Raw genomic sequence first — 27,635 nt, 5'->3', positions numbered from 1 at the left:
TGGAGTATTTTCATTTTCAAGGTTCTTTCCTTCTAGCTAGGATGTCTCACTATAAACTTTTGCTATAGTAATTTCTTCTTCTAACTCGGAATACTCCAGACTCACCTTTAAATCTACTATTGCTTCCATAATTTTCTCTAACTTCATATTTACATCTTTTAACTTATGGAAATGCTCAAAACCTTTTTGACTCAAATCATCTAAACTAGAATGGAGTCCCTACACATGGGACTGTACTTTCGGCACTTCTTGTGATAGGTCATCTAAGTTTCGTGCTACACATGTTAGATATAATTGTTGTACTTCTGAAGCCTTATAATCTCTCGGGGCTCCCATCTATCACTTTCTTATAATGTAGGAAATCTGTGTCCTCTACAACATTCCCATCTTTGAATTTTTGTACAAAATTGCTAGGAGCAAGTCTCCTTTCTAGGAGTAGAAGCTTTCTTAAATCTTCTATTGCCTTTTCTCTAGGAAGTTTGTATCTCATGAACTTAATATCTCTGAGAGAGGAAATCTGCAAACATTCCCGACATTTTGTATGTTGGCCCAAATGTTCCTCTTTTATGATGCATCGAGGTCTTTGAAAGACTTGAATTTTTTTATCAGAACTTGGACTTCTATAGGCAATACATAATTTCCATTGAGAGGATGATTCACACATGTGTTTTTCTAGATGCCTAGTGAGGTCTGAACTATCATGGCTTCTGAGCGAGTGACTTCTAACAGGGATTTTAGGTAATGTAGTTTGATTCCTTAATCTAATGACTGGTCCTCTACTCGACTCAGAAATAGATGATCTTTTAGGTTCTCGACTCAGAAAGTACCTTTGAGACAATGGATGGTATTTTGCAGTCCACTCATTTTAGATCGTTAATTAAGAAAACCCTATTGTGATATGAGTGACATTACTAGGTCCAACTACTACTCCGTCTATTGTGGCTCTCTCAGTAAGTGGAGGATTGAGCGACGACAGAGTTTTCGAGACAAATTACAAAACAAAAAGTGTAATGTAACTGGACAATATCACACCAAAAAAATGGATGTAAGCTTGAAGTAGTTCATTAATATGGGGATAAGTTAACGAAGTAGTTCATTAATACACTCAAAATTGTATAGGTGTAAACATTTTATTCAAAATTGTTACTCTAAAAGAAGTTTTCACCTCAAAAGATTTGATCCTTCTCAGCTCTTGGTATATTTGTGGTAAACATGGATCTATATTGGTATACATATTTCTTAATAATCAAATCCACTAATAAATATCTCATATCTCTTAATTGACAAAATGAGATTAATACTCCTTTCAAAGATAATCATTTAATATGTGAATCTAAAACATATAAATGATCTAACAAAGTGTTGTCTAATTATTATGAGTTTTGGAGTTTTTTGTTAGAACCTAGTAAAAATAGATTTTGTTATGTTGTTTAAAAAGAATACCTAACTACATATATGGAGTCCAAACCTAAAAATCCCTAGGGGCTTTGGATTGTGGAAAGTTAACAACTCAAACTTATGATTCCAATGAATCATTGGGTCAAATTATACCAGACAATTTGCCAAGAAAATATTCAAAAATTATAATAGTTAGACTCCCACATCCATTCCAATGAATCATTGGGTCAAATTAAACAAAAAAAAGTGCCAGGTAAATATTAAAAAATTATAATAGTTGGACTCCACATCCAAAACAAAATTGTTGTGATTTTTTGTTCTTTAAGATGCTTTTATATTCCAATGAATCATTGGGTCAAATTATACCAAACAATTTGCCAAGAAAATATTCGAAAATTATAATAGTTAGACTCCCACATCCATTCCAATGAATCATTGGGTCAAATTAAACAAAAAAATGTGCTAGGTAAATATTCAAAAATTATAATAGTTGGACCCCACATCCAAAACAGAATTGTTGTGATTTTTTGTTCTTTAAGATGCTTTTATATTACACATATGTAATCATCACCCTAAAATACCATTGGAGCCCTTGTGATTCCAACAATTCACTATAGAAGGTTTTTAAAATTAGACTAGAAATATGCCCAAAAAACTTCAAATCGTATAACATCTAGACTACGACACCCAAAAAGGGATTATAAAATAATATATGTTTAGCCTTTTTTGGCTGGAATCCAATGAAAATATTTGTTGTTAAATTATATATATATATATATATATATATATATATATATAAGAAGTCAAGAAATTTTTTATGGAAACTTATCGAAAAATTTATTAACGGTCTAGAATCTTCCTTGTTTATAAGATGCACACTATAAAATGCTTGAATTTGTTTTTGTAAAAATAGTTAAATTTGTAATGATTTTATATAGTATATATAAAATTTTAGTTGTTTTTAAGGTAAAATAATTTTATGACTAACAAGTTTTTGAAAAATGGAAATTAGTGAATTTTTGTTCTTTTGTTTTTTGAAAACAATGATCAAGTAGCCCACTTATGAATATTAGCACCTAACTTTTCCTTGCAAGAAGTGCATAAATGTAGGGAACCTCATATTATGGAGAGTTAATAACTCAAACTTGTGATTCCAATAATTGTATTTTTATTTTTTTATGCGATCATGTTGTATTTGTACCAGGTAAACAATAAAGCCTCAGCCTAAAAGTGTTCACAGAATTGAACCCATGTGCAAAAATGTACTTTAACCATTGGAACTGGACTAATTAAGATGACCCTCAAAATTAACAATAATCTATTATATATAAACTATATTTAAAACAAATATTATTAATAAATTTAAAGTATTACATATCAATTATAAATCATAAATTATAAGTTTAAAGTATTATAAAATTCAAACACTTTTTTTTTTTTGGTTCAAGTGTGATGCCAAACAATTATGGGTAAAAATTTTCATATTTAAAAGAATATATATTAACAAATCTTCTTTTTTTCATATATATATATATATTTATATATAGTTTAAGAAGGAGTTTATCTATTTTTTTTTATAATATTTTTTATTTAATATAATTTTGAATTTTTTTAAAAAGATTTTTTTTTTCCTAATTCAAATATATTATAAAATGAAATGTGAAACTTTAAATATATTATAAAATGTGCAACTTTTTTTTAAGTGACATATCAAACAATTAAATAATCGAGGAAAGTTTAAGTACATTTTTTTGTATTTAAAGTGATATATCAAACTATCAAATAATGGACTAAAGTTTATGTACAATTTTTCATATTTGAAAATATTAGGTGTTAACTAATTTGATCCCTCCCATATGTCTGGTTTTTTTTGTTTTTTGTTTTTAAAATGAATTTCTTGTGTTTTTTCAATAGTTTTTATTTTATTTTATTTAATGAACTAAATTTTAAATATAATTTTAGATATTCCCCCGATCGGGGTGATATCGACGGCAATCAGTGCAATTAATACGAATCAGGTAAGAGTGGGTGACGAGGCAGAAGACAGTCAGGTAATGATGAAGGAGGACAGAAGTATTACCAGCACAGGTATCATATCGAGAAGGGACAGCGCCAAGGCAATGAGGAAAGAAACCTGTGGAGGTAATGCGGCAGAGCTCGGACATGGGAATGACTGCACAGATGAAGTACGAAAGGAGGTGGGAGGTGATGAAATAGGCAGGTGGTAGGGAAAACGAATGACGAGAGACGAGGAGAACCGTCAAAGGAGACATCAAAAAGGAAGGCGAGATAAGCAGAGGAGAACGTTAAATAAAGGTGCCAAGCATCAGCGAAGAGACAGAGAAGTGAAAGCTCTGAGCAGGATAATAGCAAGGCAGGGAAGGCGGAGAAGACAAGTGGACAACGCCGGTAAGAGTTATCGAATGGAGACAAGGAGGAGAACGAGGAGCGATGAGGGCGAAGATAGTAGAGAATGGAGAAGCCAGGGAAAGAAGGGGAAAGAAATTGAAGAAGGAAAAGCGGCAGAGGAGTACCAGATGATCCAAGACGACACAGAAGAAGAAATAGAAATGTTCGACTCGGACCAGGATAGAAAGGAACAACCGCGCATGAAGATATAGAAGAATGTGGGGTCAGCAAGGGATAAATGATAGGAGAACAGGGAGCAGGAAGACAGGAGTAACAATGGAAAGAGGAGAGAGGGGAATTCGGGAGCACCTCAGGCACGAAGAGTCGGGGAGGCAGGGGAAACCACAGGAGCAGAGGAAGAGCAAGACGGGGACGGGGGCATCGAAGCAGAGGAAGAGGAGGACCGGCAGGGAGTCAAGTAGAGTATGAACCTACACCAGCAAGAAAATAGAGAAAAACATTAAAGAAGAGAATTCAGTTCGCGGAGGAAGCTTACTGTGAGAACACCAATAAAGATATCAGAAGGATAATCCTGCATCTGGAGGAAGAGGCAACATAGGGGCAATCAGGGTCTGAAATGGAAAACTGGGAATACCTCCTCCCGGACCCAGGGAATACGAGAGGCCAAATGACTCTGTATAAACAGGCCTTGCATGTTTACTGTGTCATGAAAAGGCTGCTGGCGAAGGCGATGGAGCAAGCGGCCATGGAGATGGCTGTGCTGTCACAGGGAATCCCAAACTTGAAAAAAGAATTGCAAAACATGCAGGTCACCTTGATAATGTAGGATAAAAAACTAGAGGAGATTCAACAGCTGATCAAGGAAACCAACCCAGGCATAAAGAAGGAAGAGGAGCAGCGGGAAGCCATGGCGGACTAATGCTGAAAGATATGTAGACTGTCTGAAGTTTTTTTGTTGTGAAAATGGTTGATTAGTCTAGCTTCTATTTTTAGTTAAGAATTCAAACAAGAGATAGTAGTAACCTTTTTAAATGTATAGTTTACATATCATGGACAAGAAGAATTAGTATTTTTTGTTTCTGGATGGCTTTAAAAAACTTAAGGTGGCCAACACACCCAGTTTCCCCTCGGGGCGGGTTGAGGCCACCATGAAAATGTAATGGTTTCAACTCGAAGTAATGGAAAATGAATGGTACCGCGTTAGTTTACAAAAAAAAAAATATAATTTTTGATATTTAAAAGAAATACATATTAACAAGTTTGATCATTTTTGTTTCATATATTTTAATTTAAAATAGATTTAACTTAATTTATTCATTTTTAAAATGTTTTATATATTTAATTAAATTTGTTTTTGTTATTTAAAATGGAGTCACTTTTTTAATATTTTTTATCTAATTATAATTAATATTTTTTATTACTTTTTTTTTGCTATTTTATTTAATGCATCATACATCTAAATTATTATGTACCCATTCTGATTTTTAATTCATATAACATATATATAATATAAATAATTTTGTGCCTATATAATTCAAACACATTATATAGTGTAGACATTCGTTGGTTGAAGTATGATACTGGACCAAAATTTTAAGTTCTCTTTTGGCAATGCTTCAAACAAAAGGTTACTATTCCACTTTTCACTAAAATTTTAGGTTGGTGCCTATCTCGTTTTTAGGAGTTCAAATCACTCAACATATTCTTCACTCCTAGGTACAAAACAACATAAATCTAGATGGTGTTGACAAACCAACTTTCTGTTTGCATTTCAAAGGGAACTATCCTAATTTAATAAATACTAAGTAAAATCTATTATATTAAAATAAAATATGGTCTAAATAAAATGATTTTAATAATACATTTCTACTTATTAACACGAAAAGAATTTTATTTTAAGTTATTTTTTTATTAATTGTAAAAAATTAGTATAAGATTAATATATATATATATATATATATATATATATATATATATATATAGATATATATATATAATATATATGTATAAAAGATTAATATATATATATATATATATATATATATTTTAAAATATTGTAAACAATAACATATTAATCAATAATAGAATAAATTTGATTGATAGTTACGATCAGGACCGAATATAAATATTAGATATAGTGCCCTTTCATCTGAAGAGATGTGTTTCTTTGATAAGGTACACCTTTACACATTTTAATTAATTAATACTCATTATTATGTTTGTTACATAGTTAATTTTCCTTTTTTTTATTACTAATTTAGTTTTGTGATTTGAAATTGAATTCAATATTTTTTAATTATTGTAATGTATTTATTCATTATAACAACTTGTCTCCCATATTGTTGTAAAACACTAAGAGCTTTTAAAAATAAAAAATATAAATTAAAGATATATTCTAGGAATAAATCTAAAAAAATATTATTATTTAAGTCACAATAGCTATCCATATAATTAAATATGAATAAAATTGAGTTCTTATTTTTGTATTTTCTTTTAACGAAATGATTAGGATTTTTTTATATTAATATCAAGAACATTTTACAATTTCACCAAGATCTTCGACTATTGAGCTCAAACATGTCCAAAAATACTCTTTTCACTGCTACACTTCCTGCATACTGTGAATCTTAATTTATATCATCTCAAAACCTTACAGTAAACTCTTACAACTAGTACATATTTGAAATACATAATTTGAAAAAAATAGTGAAATAACCTACATTGATCCAGCCAAATTTAGGGTTAACATCAACAATTATATCACCATCTTTCCTTAATTACGTTGGAGCAAGGACCTGGGTCACTTCTGCCACCTCAACATCTTCCTTCATTCCTTCCAAGGTCATAAGTTAATTCACATTCCACACCTTTCTCATGTCCTCACCCAAGATGACTTCTTATACACCTTTAGCACTCAAGGATTCAAGTCTTGCAAGATGGAGGTCCAATATATCGAGATTTGTTTGTAGTCTATCAGTTTCAATTTGTAGCAGGAAATTCCTCTCATTGAGGAGCAATAATTAGGCCTAAACCTCTACAACCCCCATTTCCTATTATTTGTTTAACTAAGACAAAATATGATCCAACTTTGCAGAGCGGTAATCTAGATGATGGATGAATTCCTCCTTATCCAAGATATGTGACATCTCCATGTCTTCACCTATGCAATGACCCTGTTTATTTTCTATGACCTTAGATATTTAGACTTGAAATTATGAAAAAAAAAAAAAGAAGAAGAAGAAAGAGAAGGAAAGTGATGATCATCCTAGCCTTCTAAACTCATTCTCCAGGAATATATGCCCCGCTAAGAAATAGATCCACACACTATATCAAATGTACCAATTTTAAATGTACATTCTACTGTCTAAAAATTCATTTAAAACTACTGCATTTCTCTACCTATTCCATTAAAATGTTTTACCTTAAGTGTGTGTGCTTCTCCTTGTTAACGAGGGAAACATGCATCTGCTCCTTCCCACATTTATTATGGATGTAGTTGAACCTCCATATATTGCATACCACACAACAATATTTTGAAGGCATGTCTTTGCATGGGCTCATATTTCGATGGTAATGAGGAGCACCAAACTATTGGGGAAACATTTTGAAGCCTCACGAGACATGAATGTTGGATAACGTGTGGACATTGGAAGACTTTATTTAAGTATAAAAAAATTCAATTATATTTGACCTTAGAGCACCTCATCATTTTAAGCTATCATTACTATTTAATAATAGTGATAAATTAATTTTAAAATCACAATATTGAATATTGTTATTTAGGTTACAAGTATTATCTAATAATAATAGTCTAATTTTGTGAAGTCTTACTAGCACAAGCAATTGAGGATGGGCCTCATTAAAAAGGTGACCCGGGATAAAACCTCACATGGGGTGGTTGTACCTTGTGCTCACATGGGGTGGTTGTACCCTGTGCTACGGGGAGGAGACATGTCAAAAAACCGGTTCATCTTAGGGATGGTGTCGCAGAGGCCGAGTGTGATCCCTAGGTGACTTTGATGGCTTAAATGCCCTTAGGTCATGACTCCAGCTTAGATGCCCCTGGGTCGCTACTCCTCACACCACAAGTAAATCCTCGAGGATCCAACTTGAAAATAATAATAATAATAATAATTTTAAAGTTATCGAGTTAAATATTAAATTAATTTATGAGACTTTTTTGTTTATAGGATAAGTGACACATTTTCTTGTAATAATTTGATTAGTTACAAAAGTATATATGCTTCCTCTATATATATATAAACCATCAAATCCATTTATATATATATTTCTTAACAATCATATAATTGGTGAAATGAGATCAATACTAGTTTAAGAGTTAACCATTTAATATTCAAATATAAAACATACAAATGATCTAAAAGCGTGTTGTGTAATTATGATGAGTTTTGGAGTTTTTGTGAAATTTACTATAAATATTTTTAGTTAAATTGTGATATTTTGTTGTTTAAAGTTTGTTTTTGACTACATATAAGATTACTTACCCTGAAAAACACTAAGAGTAGTAGGATTGTGCAAAAATAACAACTAGCGATTTAAATCATTGGGTCAAATTTTAAAAAGGAATTTTACAATTTGAAGCTTTTGTATTTTTGACTAAATTTTGATCTTTTATTCTTTAAAATGCTTATTTTTATTATTATATATGATATATGTATTAATCAACCTAAAATACCTTCAGTCCCTTGTTATTCCAACACATCAACACCTTATTTTTTGCAAATTAGAGTAGATTGTTTTTTGCAAATTAGAGTAGAAAAACATCAAAACATATAGCACATACATGACCGCTTTGAAAAAGTGTTTCCTAATATGTTTTAGAGTTTTTGGCTAAAATCCATATTATGTAGACTTAACAATTCAAACTTGTGATTCTAACAATATACAATCTATTTTTTTGATGTGGTTCATGAACCCCAAAGATCTTTGAGTCCACCAAATATTTATACCAAAAATATCTATCCAAAAAATTTATATCGGACTTTAGACTACCTTATCACTTAATAATAATAATAATAATAATTATTATTATTATAATTATTATTATTATTGTTATTGCTCAATTTAAAATAAAAATTAAATATTATTATTTATGTTGCAAGTATTATTTAATAATTATAATTTAATTTTAAAAGTATAATAATTTGATTAGTTACAAAAGTATATATACTTGTTTTTTAATAATCTTTCATATATGTGTATATATATAAATTAACAAATCCATTTTTATTAATCCTCTAAAAAAATACATATTTTTAACTATCAAATCAATTTATTGACATGAGAGGAGGCTCATTATACAACCCAGTATGAGAGAGATGTGTGATGTGTAAATACTTTTTTGTTCAAATTGGAGTTGACATGCGTCCCTTTTAATTTATATATATATGAGAGGGGTGTAAGTATGTCCATGTTCAAGTTGGAGTTGACACATAAAATTAATATATATGATGACGATGATCATGATGGTTAACATCCACTGAGACCAAACTTTGGTCTATCAGACCTAAAGAAACAAATTATGTAGTTTGATTTAAGATTTTATTCCTATGCTCAAAATGCTTGGACAGAAGCCTCCCAATTATATATATATATATATATATATATATATATATATATATATATATATATATATATATATATATATATATATATATATATATATATATATATATATATATAGATATAGATATAAACCATCACATATATTAAAAAAGAAAACTGAATATAAAACATCAATAATTTATCTTAGTGCTCATCCTAAGGAGAAGTGGTAAAAATATTTCTCTCTCACTCTCAACCATAAATAAAATATTTCAATATACACATAAAACAACATAATATTATATCAATTTAGAGAAATAAATTAGTTAAAAGATAGAGTAAACTATATACATTAGATAATGCAATTGAATATTTTTTAATAGTTAAAACATTCTAATGAGATCTCACTATTTTATGCTCAAGAAAATTTTGATCCATTTTATACATTAAAAAATGCACCATAAAAAATGAAAAACTACAATTTATATATATATATATATGATGAAATTTGTCTAGATGTAAAAATTTTATTCAAATTTTCCACTCTCAGAGAAGTTTTCACCTCGAGATTTGATCCTTCCCAACTCTTGCTAGATCTCTAGCTAAGATGGATTTATATTAGTTGATCCTAGAGGCTCATTCTACAACCCAGTATGAAAGCAATGTGTAATTATGTCTCCCTTCAACTTTTAGTTCACATGTATTACTTTTAAAATTAAATAAATAAAGAAATAATAATAAAAAGCACCATATATAATAATAATTATTAATGTAGGTGTTTGGCTTGTTTAACTAAAAATATTATAAATCTTCAATAATATCTCTCTCACCATACTAAGGAGAAGTGGTAAAAAAAATCACTCTCACTTTCAACCATAAACCAAACATTTCAATGTGCATATAAAACAACAAAATCTTACCTTAAAGTAGTTAAAAGTTAATTCTACAACCCAATATGAGAGAGATGTGTATGTATGTCTACTTTCAACTTGGAGTTGACATGTGTCCCTTTTAAAATTAAAAAAATAAATAAATAATAGTTAAATAATAATGAAAACCATAAAATATAATAAAATATAAAAATGAATATATGTGTTTGGTTTCTTTAATTAAAAGTATTAGAAAAAATCAATAATCTATCTAAGTGACCATAATAGGGAGAAGTAGTAAAAATATTTCCCTCCCACCCTCAATAATATAAAAGAACATAATTTTGTATCGACTTTATAAATAAATAAGTAGTTAAAAGTTTAAAAAGAAGTATATATAGATTATATAAAACAATTGAAAAGAAATACTTTTTGACTTAAAACATTTTAAGAAATATATCTATTTTATGTCCAAGTAAGTTTTGATTCATTTTATACCTACAAAAATGTAACATACATAATGAAAAATTACAAGTGGTATATATATATAAATATAATTTGTGATTGGACTAAAGCCAATTTTTCTCTAGCAAAAGAAATAACATTTTCAAATTAAAAATTTACGGGATTATGTACATTCAGCAATAGTGGAGTATTTTCATTTTCAAGGTTCTTTTCTTCTAGCTAGGATGTCTCCCTATAAACTTTTGTTGCATTAATTGCTTCTTCTAACTCGGAATACTCGAGAGTCACCTTTAAATCTACTACTACTTCCATAATTTTATCTAACTTCATATTTACATCTTTTAACTTATGGAAATGCTCAAATGCTTTTTGACTCAAATCATCTAAGCTAGAATGGAGTTGCTACACAAGGGACTGTACTTTCAGCACTTATTGTGATAGGTCATCTAAGTTTCGTGCTACACATGTTAGATATAATTGTTGTAGTTCTGAAGCCTTATAATCTCTTGGGGCTTCCCATCTATCACTTTCTTATAATGTAGGAAATTTACGTTAGCTACAACATTCCCATCTTTGAATTTTTGTACAAAATTGCTAGGAGCAAGTCTCCTTTCTAGGAGTAGAAGCTTTTTTAAATATTTCGTTGCCTTTTCTCTAGGAAGTTTGTATCTCATGAACTTAATATCTCTGAGAGAGGCAATCTGCAAACACTCGTGACATTCTGTATGTTGGCCAAATTTTCCTCTTTCACGATGCACTAAGATATTTGAAAGACTTGAATATTTTTATCAAAACTTGGACTTCTAAAGGCAATACATAATTTACATTGAGAGGATGGCTCATACTTTTGTTTTTCCAAATGCCTAGTGAGGTCTGAAGTATCATGGCTTCTGAGTGAGTGACTTCTAACAAGGATTTTGGGTAATATAGTTTCATTCCTTAATCTAATGACCGGTCCTCTACTTGACTCAGAAATAGATAATCTTTTAGGTTCTCGACTTGGAAAGTACCTTTGAGACAATGGATGGTATTCTGCAGTCCACTCATCTAGGATTCTTAATTGAGAAAACCCTATTGTGATATGAGTGACATTACCAGGTCCAACTACTACTCCTTCTGTTGTGGCTCTCCGAGTAAGTTGAGGATTGAGTGATGGCAGATTTTTCGAGACAAATCACAAAATAAACCATGGAATGTAACTAGGAAATATCACGCCAGAAAAAGGGATGTAAGATTGAAGTAGTTCATTAATCTGGGGATCGGTTAACAAAGTAGTTCGTTAATTTGATCAAATTTGTAGATGTGTAAACATTTTATTCAAAATTTTCACTCTAAAAGAAGTTTTCACCTCAAAAGATTTGATCCTCCTCAGTTCTTGGTATATTTGTGGTAAACATGGATCTATACTAGTATACATATTTCTTAACAATCAAATCCACTCATACATATCCCATATCTCTTAATTGACCAAATGAGATTAATACTCCCTTCAGAGATAATCATTTCATATGTGAATCTAAAACATATAAATGATCCAAGAAAGTGTTGTCTAATTGTTATGAGTTTTGGAGTTTTTGGTTAGAACCTAGTAAAAATAGTTTTTGTTATGTTGTTTAAAAAGCATATTGGACTACATATATGGTGTCCAAACCTAAAAATCCCTAGGGGTTTTGGATTGTGGAAAGTTAACAACTCAAACTTGTGATTCCAATGAATCTTTGGGTCAAATTATACCAAACAATTTGCCAAGAAAATATTCAAAAATTATATTAGTTAGACTCCCACATCCGTTCCAATGAATCATTGGGTCAAATTAAACAAAAAAATGTGCCAAGTAAATATTCAAAAATTATAATAGTTGGACTCCCACATCCAAAACAGAATTGTTGTGAATTTTTGTTCTTTAAAATGGTTTTTATATTGAACATATGGATTCATCACCCTAAGATACCATTGGGGCCCTCGTGATTCCAACAATTCACTATAGAAGGTTTTTAAAATTAGACTAGAAAATATGCCCAAAAAAGCTTCAAATCGTATAACATCTAGACTCCCACACCCAAAAAGGGATTGTAAAATAATATATGTTTTTGCCTTTTTGTTGGAATCCAATGAAACTATTTGTGGTTAAATTGTGTGTGTGTGTATATATCTATATATATATATATATATATATAGATATATATATATATATATATATATATATATATATATATATATATATATATATATATATATATATATATATATATATATATATATATATATATCTATATATATATATATATATATAAGAAGTCAAGGAATTTTTTATGGAAATTTATCGAAAAGTTTATTAGCGATCTAGAATCTTCCTTGTTTCTAATATGCAAACTATAAAATGCTTGAAGTTATTTTTGTAAAAATAGTTAAATTTGTAATGATTTTATATAGTATATATAAAATTTTTGTTGTTTTTAATGTAAAATAATTTTATGACTAACAATTTTTTGAAAAATGGAAATTAGTGAATTTTTGCTTTTTGAAAACAATGATCAAGTAACTCACTTATGAATATTACCACCTAAATTTTCCTTGCAAGAAGTTCATAAATGTAGCTCACCTCATATTATGGAGAGTTAATAACTCAAATTCTCATTCCAATAATTGTATTTTTATTTTTTTATGCGATCATGTTGTATTTGTACCAGGTAAACAATACAGCCTCAGCCTAAAAGTGTTCAGAGAATTGAACCTATGTCCAAAAATGTACTTTAACCATTGGAACTGGATTAATTAAAATGACTCTCAAAATTAACAATAATATATTATATATAAACTATGTTTAATACCAATACTATTAATAAATTTAAAGTATTATATATCAATTATAAATTATAAATTTAAAGTATTATAAAATTCAAACACATTATTTTTTTTAGGTTCAAGTGTGATGTCAAACAATTATGGGTAAAAATTTTCATATTTTAAAGAATATGTAATAACACATTTTTTTTTGCATATATATAGTTTAAAAAGGAGTTTATCTATTTTTTTATAATATTTTTTATTTAATTTAGTTTTGAATTTTTTTTAAATGGATTTTTTTTTCCTAATTCAAATATATTTTAAAATAAAATATGAAACTTTAAATATATTATAAAATGTGAAACTTTCTTTTAAGTGACATATCAAACAATCAAATAATGGAGGAAAGTTTAAGTACTATTTTTCGTATTTAAAGTGAGATATCAAACAATCAAACAATGGACTAAAGTTTAAAGTTTAAGTACAATTTTTGGTATTTGAAAAAATTAGGTGTTAACTAATTTGATCTCTCCCATATGTCTGTTTTTTTGTTTTTTGTTTTTAAAATGAATTTCATTTATTTTTTCAATATTTTTTATTTTATTTTATTTAATGAACTAAATTTTAAATATAATTTTTTATATTTAAAAGAAATACATATTAACAAGTTTTGTTAATTTTTTTTTCATATATTTTAATTTAAAATAGATTTCACTTAACTTATTCATTTTTTTAATGTTTTATATATAATTAAATTTTTTTTGTTATTTAAAATAGAGTCACTTTTTTAATATTTTTTTATCTAATTATAATTATTATTTTTTTATTATTTTTATTTTTTGTTATTTTATTTAATGCATCATACATCTAAATTATTACGTACCCATTCTAATTTTTAATTCATATAACTTACATATAATATAAATAATTTTGTGTGTATATAATTCAAACACATTATATAGTCTAGACATTTGCTAGTTGAAGTATGATATTGGACCAAAACTTTAAGTTAACTCTTCTGGCAACGCTTCAAACAAAAGGTTACTATTCGAATTTTTGCTAAAATTTTAGGTTGGTGCCTTGCTAGTTTTTAGGAGTTAAAATCACTCAATGTCTTCTTCACTCCTAGGTATAAAACAACATAAATCCACATGGTGTTGACAAACCAACATCCCATAGGAGTTAAAATCACTCAATGTCTTCTTCACTCCTAGGTATAAAACAACATAAATCCACATGGTGTTGACAAACCAACATTCCATAGGGTTTGCGTTTCAAAGGAAACTATGCCAACTTAATAGATACTAAATAAAATCTATTATATTTAAATAAAATGATTTTAATAATACATTTCTAGTTATTAAAAAGAAAAGAATTTTAGTTTAAGCTATTATTTTATTAATTATAAAAAATTAGTATAAGATTAAAATATATATACTTTTTAAAATTTATAAGAAATTGTCGATCTTGGGATTTAGGTCTATTTTTCTATGAATATTTTAATATTATGATTTATTTATATTATGGTTTGCTTATATCAATGTTCTAAAACTTAAAAGACTTAAAATACATTCCAGCCAGATTTCAATTAAAATTGATCATAAAAACGGAAAAGAAAAAATTGTCTTTTTGTTGTTTGTTAAAGCCCATGAATCTTGCCTGTTGATGCGGTTAGAGATGGTGCCCTATGTGGACATCTATGCCTACATGTCATTTCATGCCCTGTCATTTCTCCATCCAGGGCTATATAATTGTCACAACACTACTCGTCCTTTCACCTCTCATTTCTATTTGTTTGCAAATCTGGGTTATCTCTGAAGTTGCGAGCAACAAAAAAATATGTGAAAACAAATTCGGGGAATCAGTTAACGATGACAATGACATGGAGAGCTATATTTCTGGTTACATTTACGTCTTTTATCTATTTTTATGTTGCAGGTAAAATTCTCATTGTCAAATTGAATTGTTCAGGCTAATGTTTGTCTCAAATCTGTAGAGTAATAATGTTATTATGTTTTGTTAACTAATTTTTACTGAACGAATTAATGGAACCTGATGGATGGACAGAGTCACCTATGCCTTATAAAACAATAAGGGTGGTGAACAACTTCCTACAACGGTCATTTCGATGGATATTTGCCGAGTTCACCCGAGGATATTTTGGAATAATTCCTTGAATTTGTCTTCAAGCCTTATGCTCCTCCATCACTTCATAGGGCATAGGATGAATTTCTACATTAAGCTAGGAAACATTTTCAGGAGAAGTTATGAGTCTGGTAGGGAGGCACCCAGGAATTCCTGGGACCCTGGTTGGCCGAAAACTGTAGAATGGGTAATGAAAATCCTAGGGAGAAAGCTAGGAAGGGAGGGAATAGATTGCAGGAAGGGAGAGGTCTCCACCATAGCAAATTCTAGAAAGGAAATGAGGAAGAGTGAGATCATAATGATCCCCATTGGAAACTCCAAGATAAAATAGACGAAAAAAAGGAAAAACCTCGGAGAGCAAGTAGAACCGAGAAAAGAGGGAAACAGGGAAACATAAGACCTCTAGGGGTGGAAGAAAATAGGGTCAACATTCTGAGGGAAAACATATCCATGACCAAGCTACGATGCAAGAAACAGTAAACCAACCTACCCTCGGGGTGAACCTAAGCAAACGCCTCGGTCATGTTGTTTGAGTGATGTATGTTGCCGCGAGGGAAAAACTTCAAGAACAATAAGAATAGAAAGAACCCATAACTATGAGAGGAATGGGGAAATTCTAAAAGAAATCTGGTAAAGCATAAGTTCTGGCACTGAAAGGGATAACAAAAGGGACACAGTAAAAGGGAAATTGATTTGTTTTATTATTATGAAAATGATAATCGTAATGGTTATTTGATAGGTCTCACCTCACACCACACCCAGCACAGTGAGGAGGACAGTGAGAAAAATGAAGTGACCAACAGCAGGCATGCAAACAACATGGAAACTAGGGAGGGCAAGAGAGACAAAAGGATGGCAAAGGGAGAGAGCGGCTCAAACAAAGAGCAAAGAAAGAAACGGAGAAAGTGAGGAAACCTACATGGCAGGGAATGCACTAGAAATCAGAGCCCAGATTGCTAGATGGGAGTGAGAACTAAATGATAACATAAGGAACCAGGACATCCCCACGGAGGAGTGGGAGAGTATGGTTCCAGATCCAGGGAACTCTCGAGGATGGCATTCCCTCTTCAAACAGACAATACAACAGTATTGGGTCACGTGGCATGGGCCATAACTCTTAATAGGGAACAAGCAGCTAGCAGAGGACCAAAGGTAAAGGAGGATGCCAAGGAAAAGGATCCTATCAGGGCAGAACTCCTTAGGGAGATTGCAACAGTCCAGATACAAACTTACAAAAACAACTTGACTTTGGGAAGAATTGAGTAGACACTACAAGACATGAAGAGGAGCGAGATGCTTGGCTCCAATGCCAAAGCACCAGGCCCAGTAATATCCTTGGACGAGGATTCAAGCAGAGGTCTAGTGCATTTCTGATAAAATTTTGATGAACAACTTTTACTTGTTTAATTTGAACAATAGTATAGATAGTAAAGACAATGTTGCTAGATGGATAGAGAAAGACCTTTTCAAATTTTGGACAGGGTTTAATGCAGATAGGTGGCTATCTTGTTTCCTCTGGGCAAGTAAGCCACCTGGAACAAATGGAAGTTCGGATTTTTGAATAGTTAATATTAATAGAGGAAGCACCACCAAGATTTATAAAAAAAATAAAAAATTAGTTAAAAGATAAAGAAAACTATATATACATTATATAAAGCTATTGAAAAAAAAAGTTATAGTTAAAACATTTTAAGCAGTTCTAACTATTTTACGCTCAAGTAAGTTTTGATCCATTTTAAACATTAAAAAATGATGAAAATTACAATTTATATATAGATATATGATCAAATTTGTCTAGGTGTAAAAATTTTATTCAAATTTTCCACTCTAAAAGGAGTTCTCACCTGAGGAGATTTGATCCTTCTCAGCTCTTGCTAGATCTCTAGCTAAGATGGAAATATATTGGTTGATCCTAGAGGTTCATTCTACTACCCAGTATGAGAGAGATGTGTAATTATGTCTCTCTTCAACTTGGAGTTGACATGTATCACTTTTAAAATTAAATAAATAAAGAAATAATAATAAAAACCATCATATATAGTAATAATAAAAAATTAAGATAGGTTTTTGGTTTGTTTAACTAAAAATATTATAAAACATCAATAATATCTCTTTGGCCATACTAAGGAGAAGTGGTAAAAAATTGACTCTCACTCTCAACCATAAATCAAACATTTCAATGTGCATATAAAACAACAAAATCTTATATTAAAGTAGTTAAAAGTTAATTCTACAACCCAACATGAAAGAGATGTGTATGTATGTCTACGTTTAACATGGAGTTGACATGTGTCCCTTTTAAAATAAAAATAAAAAATTAATTAATCAGATAATAATAAAAACTGTGAGATATAATAAAAAATAAAAATGAATATATATCTTTGGTTTGTTTAGTTAAAAGTATTAGAAAACGTCAATAATCTCTCTGAGTGACCATAATAACGAGAAGTAGTAAAACTATTTCCCTCTCAGGCTCAACCATATAAAACAACATAATATTATATCAACTTTATAGAGATTTTGACAGTTAAAACATTTTAAGCAATCTCTCTATTTTATGTGCAGGTAAGTTTTGATTCATTTTATACATTAAAAATGTAATATAAAGAATGAAAAATTACAAGTGGTATATATATATATATATATATATATATATATATATAGTTTTTTATTGGACTAAAGCCAATCTTTCTCTAGCAAATGAAATAACATTTCCGAATTGAAAATTTATGGGATTATGTACAGAGAACTGTTTGAGCAATAGTGGAGAATTTTCCTTTTGAGGGTTCTTTTCTTCTAGCTAGAATGTCTCGCTATGAACTTCTACTGCAGTAATTGCTTCTTCTAACTAGATTCTCCAAGCTCACCTTTAAATCTACTACTACTTCCATAATTTTCTCTAACTTCATATTTACATCTCTTCACTTATCGAAATGCTTAAAAGCATTTTGACTCAAATCATCTAAACTAGAATGGAGTCCCTACACATGGGACTATACTTTCCATGCTTCTTGTGATAAGTCATCTAAGTAAAGTGCTACACATGCTAGTTGATAATTTTTGTACTTCTAAAGCCTTATAATCTCTTGGGGCTTCCCACCTATCAATTTCTTATAATGTAGTAAATCTACATCAGCTACAACATTCCCATCTTTGATTTTTTGTAAAAAATTTCCAAGAGGAAGTCTCCTTTCTAGGAGTAGTAGCTTCTCTACATCTTTCGTTGCTTTTTCTCTAGGCAATGTGTATCTCATTAACTTAATATCTCTTAGAGAGGTAATCTGCAAACATTCATGACATTCTGTATGTTGTCCCAAATGTTCCTCTTTCATGATGCACTGAGGTCTTTGAAAGACTTGATTTTTTTTTACCAAAACTCGAGCTTCTAGAGGCAATACATAATTTACATTGAGTGGACGATTCATACTTGTGTTTTTCCAGATGCGTACTGTGGTCCAAAGTATCATGGCTTCTGAGAGAGTGACTTCTTACATGGATTTTTTGTAATGCAGTTTCATTCCTTAGTATAATGACTCATTCTCTACTCAACTCAGAAATAGATAATGTTTTAGGTTCTGGAGTCAGAAAATACCTTTAAGACAATGGATGGTATTCTGCAGTCCACTCATCTAGGATTGTTAATTGAGAAAACCTTATTGTTATTGGAGTGACATTACCAAGTCCAAACACTACTCCCTTTGCTGTGGCTCTCTAAGTAAGTTGAGGATTGAGTGATGGCAAAGTTGTTGAGGCAAATCACAAAGCAAATAGTGGAATGTAACCGGGCAATACCTGATTTCTCAGTGATATTAAAGCCAGAAAAATGGATGTAAGCTTGAAGTAGTTCATTAATATGGGGATCGGCTAACGAAGTAGTTCATTAATATGATCAAATTTGTAGAGGTGTAAACATTTTATTCAAAATTTTCACTATAAAATAAGTTTTCACCTCAAAAGATTTCATCCTTCTCAGATCTTGGTATATTCGTGGTAAAGATGGATCTATACTGGTATACATATTTCTTAACAATCAAATCCACTCATACATATCCCATATCTCTGAATTGACCAAATGAGATTAATACTTATTTCACATATAACCATTTCATATGCGAATCTAACACATACAAATGATCCAAGAAGGTGTTGTCTAATTATTATGAGTTTTGGAGTTTTTGGTTAGAACCTAGTAAAAATAATTTTGTTAAATTGTGATATTTTGTTGTTTAAAATGCATATTTGACTACATATATGGAGTCAAAACTTTAGAAATCACTAGGGCCTTTGGATTGTGGAAAGTTAATAACTCAAACTTGTCATTCCAATGAATCATCAAAAATATGGAGTTGAAACTCTAAAAATCACTAGGGTAATGTGCCAAGAAAATATTCAAAAATATGGAGTTGAAACTCTAAAAATCACTAGGGTATTTGGATTGTGGAAAGTTAATAACTCAAACTTGTCATTCCAACGAATCATTGGGTCAAATCATACCAAAAAATGTGCCGAGAAAATATTCAAAAATTATAGAATTGTCTAATATTAAAGGTTTTGAAGTTTTTGGCTAGAATCCAACGAAAATATTTTTGATTAAATTGTGATATTTTATTCTTTAAAATTCTTTTTTTTATTGCATATATGTATTCATCACCCTAAAAGACCATAGGGGCCTTGTGATTCCAACCATTCACTACAGAATTTTATTGAAATTTGACTTGAAAATATGCACAGAAAAGCTTCAGATCATGTGACATCTATACTACCAGATCTAAAAAGGCATTGTCAAATTAATATATGTTTTGGTGTGTTTTTTTGTTGGAATCCAATGAAAATAATTTTGGTTAAATTGTATATATATAACAAGTCAAGGAATTTTTTATGGAAATTTAAAGAAAATTTTATAAATTATATATATATATATATATATATATATATATATATATATATATATATATATATATATATATATATATATAGATAGATAACAAGTCAAGGAATTTTTTATGGGAATTTATGGAAAATTTTATAAATTGTATATATATAACAAGTCAAGGAATTTTATGGAAATTTATAGGAAATTTTATAAACATTGGAGAATCTTCCTTGTTTCTAATATGTACACTATAAAATGCTTGAAGTTATTTTTATAAAAACAGTTTAATTTGTAATGATTTTATATAGTATATATAAGATTTTAGTTCTTTCCAAGGTAAAATAATTTTATGGCTAACAATTTTTTGGAAAAATAGAAATTAGTGAATTTTTGTTTTTTTAAAACCATGATAAATTAGCCCACTTATGAATATCAGCCCTTAAATTTTCCTTGCAAGAAGTGTAGAAATGTAGGGACTCTAAGGTTATGGAGAGTTAATAACTCAAACTGTCATTTTAACAATTGTATTTTTTTTATATCAACATGTGATCACTCATTGTTAGGTCCATGGAATGTTTGTATTTGTACCAAGTAAACAATAGAGCCTGAGCATAAAGGTGTTGAAAGAATTGAACCCAGGTCCTCTCACTAGAAAATACACTTTAGCCATTGGAACCAAATTAATTAAGTTCACCATCAAAATTAACAATAATCTATTATATATAAATTATATTCAATGCAAATTTTATTAATAAATTTAAAGTATTATATATCAATAAAAATTATTAATTCCCATGAAATATATTTATTATAAATAATTTAGTGTGAATAAAATTCAAATGCATTATGCCGAATATTTTTTTAGATCAAGTGTGATGTCAAATAAGTAAAATTTTTAATATTTAAAAGCATAAATATTAAAATATTTTTATTGTCAAATAAGTAAAATTTTTAATATTTAAAAGCATAAATATTAAAATATCTTTATTTTTTTTTCATATATAGTTTAGGAAGGAGCTAATCTATATTTTCATAATATTTATTTATTTAATTCAATTTTGAATTTTTTTAAATAATTTTTTTTTTCGTAATTCAAATATATTATAAAATGCTAAAGTTCAAATATATTATAAAATGCAGAACTTTTTTTTAAGTGAGATATCAAAAATCAAATAATGAACCAAATTATAAGTGCAATGTTTCATATTTAAACAAAATTACATGTTAACTAATTTGATCCTTCCCATATGTGTGGCTTTTTCTTTTTTGATTTTGAGATGAATTTTATTTGTTTTTTCAAGATTTTTAATTTTATTTATTTTAATAACTAAATTTTAAGTATAATTTTTAGTATTTAAAAGAAATACATATTAGTAATTTGGTCATTTTTGTTTCATACATTTTAATTTAAAATAGATTTAACTTAATTTATGCTTTTTTAAATGTTTTATATGTATAATTAATTATTTTTTGTATTATTTAAAATGGAGTAACTTTTTAAATATTTTTTTATCTAATTATAATTAATATTTTTTACTACTTTTTATTTTTGTTATTTTATTTAATGCATCATACATCCAAATTATTATGTTTCCATTCTGATTTTTAATTCATATAATTTATATATAATATAAATAATTTTGTGCCTATATAATTCAAACACATTATATAGTGTAGACATTGCTGGTTGAAATATGATACCGGACCAAAATTTTAAGTTCACTCTTCTGGCAATGCTTCAAACAAAACGTTACTATTCCACTTTTCGCTAAAATTTTAGGTTGGTGCCTAACTCGTTTTTAGGAGTTCAAATCTCTCAACTTCTTCTTCACTCCTAGGTACAAAACAACATAAATCCACATGGTGTTGACAAACCAACATTCCATAGGGTTTGCGTTTCAGAGGGAACTATCCCAATTTAATAGATACTAAATAAAATGATTTTAATAATACATTTCCAGTTATTAAAAAGAAAAGAATTTTATTTTAAGTTATTATTTTATTAATTATAAAAATTTAGTATAAGATTAAAATATATATACTTTTTAAAATTTATAAGAAATTGTTGATCTTGGGATTCAGGTCTATTTTTCAATGAATATTTTAATGTTATGATTTATTTATATTATAGTTTGCTTATATCGATGTTCTAAAACTTAAAAGACTTAAAATACATTCCGGCCAGATTTCAATTAAAATTGATCATAAAAATGGAAAAGAAAAAACCGTCTCTTTGTTGTTCGTTAAAGCCCGTGAATCTTGCCTGTTGATGCGGTTAGAGATGGTGCCCTATGTGGACATCTATGCCTACATGTCATTTCATGCCCTGTCATTTCTCCATCCAGGGCTATATAATTGTCACAACACTACTCGTCCTTTCAACTCTCATTTCTATTTGTTTGCAAATCTGGGTTATCTCTGAAGTTGCGAGCCAAAAAAAAATCTGCGAAAGCAAATTCGGGGAATCAGTTAACGATGACAATGACATGGAGAGCTATATTTCTTGTTACATTTACGTCTTTTCTCTGTTCTTGCGTTGCAGGTAAAATTCTCATTGTCAAATTGAATTGTTCAGGCTAATGTTTGTCTCAAATCTGTAGAGTAATAATGTTATTATGTTTTGTTAACTAATTTTTACTGAACGAATTAATGGAATCTGATGGTTGAACAGAGTCACCTATGCCTTATAAAACAATAATGGTGGTGAACAACTGCGCATTTCCAGTGTGGCCTGCAACTGTGGGGTCAACTAAAGTTCCTCCAACTCAGATGATGATGAAAGTGGGAGCAGGAGAGTCATATTCATGGAAGGCAGATCCATTCTGGTCGGGATCCGTTTGGGGGAGGACTGGTTGTGTCTTCAATTCCGAGGGATCGGAACCTGCGATTCCGGTGATTGTGGAGGAAAGCTGCATTGCAGAGTCGAGATTCAAAATATAACGGCAATCACAAAAGCAGACTTCGAACTTCTGGGTGGAATCGCGAAGCCTGACATTTTTTCAGTTACATTGGAGAAGGGTTACAATCTTCCAATGTCAGTGGTTGCAAGCTATGCCGCCAATAATATCAGTAAAAGCCGTCCCTGCGAGTCCATGGAGTGCAGAGCCAACGCGGATGTGGTGTGCCCGAAAGACTTGCAAATGAAGAAGAAAGGGAGTGTGGTTACTGCCTGCAACGCTCATTTCGATGGACATTTGCCGAGTTCGCCCGCGTTCAGCGAGACATTTAAGAAGGCGTGTCCTCGTGCGTTCCCCTTCCAAAGTAGCACCATATGCCCTCCTTCCACGGCTTCCTACACCCTCATCTTCTGCCCTCGCCGTCCTGCGCCCTGAATATGTAATGCATGCATTTTCTAAGTTTGGCTCCCTTGGTGCGCTTCTCAGCTACTTCATTACTTCCACTCCAAATCCATTTCTGAATGGGCTCGTTATGTATTCGAATGCCAGAATAAGAGGTTGCATTACATGGTTATGGCTGCAAATAATGTCTGTGTCGCACCAGCCATGGATATGAATTTGCTGCTGCATAATGGAAGATCTTATTTTTTTTTGTCTTTTCTAATATCTTGAAACACAGAATTTTGTTTACAGCATCAAACACCAATCACAAGTGAAAGGGGACGATATAGTACAGTGCACCCTTCTTCCCTTTTTTTCCTTTTTCTTCTCTTTTTTTTCACCTTCCAAAAATTCGTCAATGATTATGTAGTTTCGTTGAATACACGCTGTGGCTCTCAATTAGATGACAACGGTGTCGCTCTAAATTTAAATCAATTTTTTTTAATATACACAGATTTATCTTAAACATACACAGATTTATCTTAAACACATAGATCTATCTTAATCACAAATTTAGATAGATTTATTTTAAATATATAGATCTATTTCAATAGCAGATTTAGATTTAGATTTAAATCTATCTTAACTACAAATTTATTTAGAGTTGAAAATAGATCTATTTTAAAAACAAATGTATTAAGAATTGAAAGATCAAAACAAATTTACATGTCAACAGATTTTATCTTTTTCGGAATTAGATCAATTCTGATTAAAATAAATCCACATATTTTAGAATTTAATAAATTTAAAAAATTATATCAAAAATAAAATAAATTACAAATTTTGTTGAGTTAAAAAAAAAAAAACTAAATTATTTAATTTTTAATTACTTTATTATATAAAACATATACTTACACATTTTGTCCATATATTTCATATTGAAATATATTATTTAATATTAATGTTAAAATACTTTAATTAAGTTCCACACTAAAATATTGGTAAGAGAATGTAACCACCATCCACCAACAATATAGTAATAATCAATTAACTGTTAAATACATTGGTTAATATCATCCATTAGTTTATTTTTTTTATCTTCTTAGAATCTCGAGGAGAAATAGATTTATTAGATTACATAGCAGAATTTTGTTATGTTAATCTGTGTGATTTCTATACCCTGTAAATATACTACTGCATTAAATAATTTCCTCTTTAGCTAACAACATTTATTTTGAGCTTTGAGCATTGGAATGTAAATTTCATATATTAATCCTCTGATCATATTATTACTATATTTTTGACTTTCGTTTAATTTATTATATAAATTTAGAGGTTAGGCTTTGTAAACCCCATGTGAGAGAACCTTTTAGAAACTCACCGTGTCATTACTTGTCATAATTGTGATTAATTACGATGGTTTAACTATCTTAGTCTCCACCGTCCAAGCATTAGGATTTTAATCGAACTGTCTAGATTTCAACCAAACAGTTGACCATAGTAAAGTGTAGAGGAAATAATTTTTTTCATTAGAATCTAGTTATACAATTTAAAGCAAGAATGTTATCTTTTGTTATTTAAAATACATTTTTGAATGCATAAATAGATTCAACACCTGAGCAAAGTACGGGTATTCGTGACAAAACTTACATTTTAATGGAAATTGTTTCTAGTCCAAAACATGTCAATGACTCCAATCTCCTTGTGCCACACTCATCTCAAAGGGTAATCCTTTCCTAAAATCCACATCTACACATGGTTAATGTCTGAATGCATGAAGATGGTTTACACTTTTGGGTCAAATGTGGGGAGAAAATTTCAATTTTTACACTTTTATCGAATTGAAGCCCCCAAAATCCATATAAGTGTTGTCAATTTTGATTCGGAGTAAATACACAATCATGGAATGGACAATACCAACCAATGTTCATGAAATACGAAGTTTCATGGCCATGGTCGGGTATTATCGCAGATTTGTGGAAGGTTTTTGAATATCGCAAACCCTATTACCAAGCTCCAAAGAAAGAACAAGAAGTTCATTTGGACTGAAAAATGAGAAGTCATGTTCCAAAGGTTAAAGGTATTATTAACACAAGGTACTTATTTGTCTTAGTTAGCTCTGCGAAGAGAATCTTGTAGCCACCTAACCTATGAGACTATAAATTAAATCGAGGTCTCCCCTGAGCCTCTTTAGTTCCAAGAGAAGTTTAAGACAAAAACTATTTTGAGACCTCAAGACCCCACCTCTAATCCACCATAATTTTATTCTCAGGGTTTCACTAGTTTGTAACTAGCTGAAAAATTACCTTAGGCAATACACCTTCCCACCTTGACAGTGTCATGTGCGGGTCCTCTCTTTTCTTTGTTGTATGTTACTTCCCTCTCTAACCACTAGTGGTTTTTTCCAAGTGAGATGTTTTCTTTTGAATCTCTCCAAGGGAAGGGAGTAACTCTCTAGTTTCCTGGAAAATCATGATTTTCTTTTTGAAGTATTTCCCTATCATTTCTATGATTTAGCATAACTTTAAAACAAATAAAAACAATAAATAAACTTTTATATTCAAGTTCTTTTCGGGACCTTTACCAGATCTGAATTACCAAGTCTTGCACAGTAAAAGGTAAATGATTATTATTTACATGACCAGGGGTTTTACATCTTTCCCACCCTTGAGAAATGCCCTTGGAACAAGTTAGGGTATGATTCTCGCATCAAGCTTTCATCCTTCAAGATGGCCTCTTCCAGGCTAGCTCGCCTTCGTAGCATTGTTTCTCTCTAAATGAGATTACATCGAGGATCTACCTAGAACTCTTTGTCTGGTTCTACCTATTAAACATTATAAATAATGATTGGCTTATGGGTATCTGGTAAACATCTTTAATTATTAATAAAATATTATTTATTAATTCTTTAACTACACCTCTTTCAAGTTAATAATATGTCTAGATTCATATCCATATTTCTTTAATAAGGAAATGTGAAACACATTATGGAATCACATGTAGTTGGGTAATGCAAGCTCGTAGGCAGGTCCATGTCTTTCTATAATTTGGAAGGGTCCACAATATGGAGGGGCTAATTTTTCACATCCCTTTCACCACAAGGTGATTTTCATGCGTTTCATTGAAACATATAGTGATCCCCTAACTGAAACTCCTTATAACTCCTTTTCTTATCTCCATATGCTTCAGACCTTTTTCATGGTGAGCTCCATCTTTTCTAACATATAAGGTCCTATCATTAACTTATCTTCTGGGTTGTTCTAGTTAATGGGTATTTTTCACCTCCTTCCGCATAAGACTTCGAAAGGGCCCATTTTCAATGACTCGTGATAATTGTTATTCTATGCGAACTCCACTAAGTGAAGGTAATCCTCCCATTTAATTGGTTGCTGCATCGCATATCTTCTAGCACTTGGTTTACTCACTATGTCTACCCATTAGTCTATGAGTGATATGAAGTGTTAAATTGAACTTGAGTGCCTAAACCAATAAAGAAATTTTCTGAAAATGTTGATGTAAATTTCACATCTCTGTGAGAGATCATAACCTTTGGCATTATGTGAAGAAGATTTCTCGCATAAGCATATCTACAATTTACACAATTTTGTATGTAGATTGAACATGGATGAAATGGGCCATTTTACTCAAATTATCTACTACTACCATCATTGAATCATTATGTTTCTTAGTTTTAGGCAAGCATGTTATAAAATCCAAAGTAATTACTTCCCACTTCCACTTTGGGATTGTAGTAGGTGAAGCAACCCAGCTGGGTGTTGATGTTAAACCTTGACTTTTTGACACTCCAAGCATTTGGAAAAATACTCATTGATATATTTTCTCATTCGAGGCCAAAAATATTTTTTCTTTATAGCAAAAATCAAC

At 30.0% G+C, this 27,635-nt stretch overlaps 1 pseudogene; it reads left to right on the top strand.

The window, feature by feature from the left end:
* The first annotated feature begins 4,384 nt into the window (after positions 1–4,384).
* Positions 4,385–23,804, top strand: LOC149249827 (pathogenesis-related thaumatin-like protein 3.5; annotated as a pseudogene).
* The last annotated feature ends 3,831 nt before the right edge of the window (positions 23,805–27,635 follow it).

Source organism: Pinus tabuliformis, chromosome 7 (genome assembly GCF_031772625.1).
Source record: "Pinus tabuliformis cultivar Carrire ecotype Pingquan chromosome 7, CPIR1, whole genome shotgun sequence".
Lineage (NCBI taxonomy): Eukaryota > Viridiplantae > Streptophyta > Pinopsida > Pinales > Pinaceae > Pinus > Pinus tabuliformis.
Note: the sequence above shows the minus strand (reverse complement) of the source record. Positions and strands in the feature narration are given on the sequence as shown.